The sequence below is a fragment of the Gorilla gorilla genome, chromosome 3 (assembly GCF_029281585.2).
Source record: "Gorilla gorilla gorilla isolate KB3781 chromosome 3, NHGRI_mGorGor1-v2.1_pri, whole genome shotgun sequence".
NCBI lineage: Eukaryota > Metazoa > Chordata > Mammalia > Primates > Hominidae > Gorilla > Gorilla gorilla.
The window spans coordinates 159281892-159283813 of record NC_073227.2 but is presented as its reverse complement, the minus strand read 5'-3'; the positions used below and the strand labels follow the sequence as shown (position 1 = coordinate 159283813).

At 45.9% G+C, this 1922-nt stretch overlaps 1 pseudogene; it reads left to right on the top strand.

Annotated features, from left to right (window-relative positions):
• Positions 1–458: 458 nt before the first annotated feature.
• LOC101129651 (armadillo repeat-containing protein 1-like) lies at positions 459–1437 on the top strand (annotated as a pseudogene).
• The last annotated feature ends 485 nt before the right edge of the window (positions 1438–1922 follow it).

Genomic DNA, 1922 nt, shown 5'->3' with positions numbered 1-1922 from the left:
AACTGGCATTCTCAAAAACAAAGGTGCTTGGCCGGGCAAAGTGGCTCACACCTATAATCCCAGCACTTTGGGAGGCCGAGGCAGGCGGATCATTTGAGGTCAGGAGTTCGAAACCAGCCTGGCCAACACGGAGAAACCCGGTCTCTACTAAAAATACAAAAATTAGCTGAGCATGGTGGCACATGCCTGTAATCCCTGCTACTGGGGAAGCGGAGGCAGGAGAATCAATTGGCCCTGGGAGATGGAGGCTGCAGTGAGCCGAGATCGTGCCACTGCACTCCAGCCTGGGTGACAGAGTGAGACTCTGTATCAAAAAAAAAAAAAAAAAAAAAAAAAAGGTGCTCAAATAACACTGACTCATTGAACACTTGAAAACAAGCATCTCCCTTCCCCACCGCCAAAGAGCGCCTTGCTCTTTGGCTCCCTGGGTTAGTCCGGTTGTTTGCGATCGCCGACGCTGTGGCTGTGAACCGAGGAGCTCACGCCGCCTGGGTTTCTACCTCATCCGTAGGTGTGGCCCTGATGGTGCAGCAGGCTCTGAACTCCTAAAGCTCTGGAGCGAATTTAAAATTTTATTCATGTGCATGGCATAGAAGATGAATTCTTCCACCTCCACCATGAGTGAAGAGTCTGATACTCTATCGGTAGTTAACCAGTTAGGGGATATAGCAGCAGATCCATTAAACAGAAGAGCTGTAGTCCAGGATCAGGGATGTCTGCCTTGCCTTATTTTATTTATGGACCACCCCAACCCTCCAGTCCATTTGGCTTTGCTCACTCTTCGCTACTTGGGAGAATGCCGTGCAAACAGAGAAAAGATGAAAGGAGAACTGGGTATGATGTTGAGCCTACAAAATGTTATATAGAAAACTGCAACTCTGGGAGAAACAAAACTTCTGGCCTCTGAAATCTATGACATACTTCAGTCCTCCAATAAGGCAGATGGTGATAGTTTCAATGAAATGAATTCATATTGAAAGAAAGCTCAGTTTTTTCTGGGAACTACAAACAAACGTGCCAAAACAGTGGTTTTGCGTATAGACGGCCTTGATGATACGTCTTCGAGAAATCTATGTGAAGAGGCTTTGTTAAAAATTAAAGGTGTTATTAGCTTTACTTTTCAAATGGCTGTTCAAAGGCGTGGTGTGAATCCATTCAGATTTGAAAGCTGAGGCTTTGGCATCAGCGAGAGCATCAACCAAGGTTATGAAAGCTCCGTAAGTTGTGAAAAGTGAAAGTGGAGAAGAGATGCTGGTCCCATTCCAAGACCTTCCTGTGGTAGAACAGAACACAGAGCTACCTGACTACTTGTCTGAAGATGAGAGTCCCACAAATGAACAGTACAAGGTGGTGTCCTGGGTCAGCTCACACCCAGTGGGTCGAACTAGCTGGCTGAGCACAGCTACAAACTTTTTATCCAGATCGTTTTATTGGTGACTTCAATTTGGGGTTCAAGGACTGTGTGAACCAACCAGGGGCCAGTTTTCCATTGTTGTGGTGAACTGTCAAGTGCAATTTGCAATGAGTTATCATGAAAAGCTTTTAGATTACATGATTGCATATGCTGCATTTTACATTTTATTGGACATTTTACCCCACTGAGTGGTAAAAAGAACAGAGGCTGTGGATGGAGTTGCTTTGTTTATGACAGTATTTTGTTTTTTCTCTTTCATTTAATTGCCTCATATTTTATAAACCATGGGTCCACTGTTAAAACCAAACATGGGAGGAGGTTCCAAGATAGCTGAATAGGAACAGCTCCAGTCTACAGCTCCCAGTGTGAGCGACGCGGAAGACGGGTGATTTCTGCATTTCCAACTGAGGTACCAGGTTCATCTCAATGGGGCTTGTCAGACAGTGGGTGCAGCCCACGGGGTGTGAGCCAAAGCAGGGCGGGGCATCACCTTACCCGGGAAGTGCAA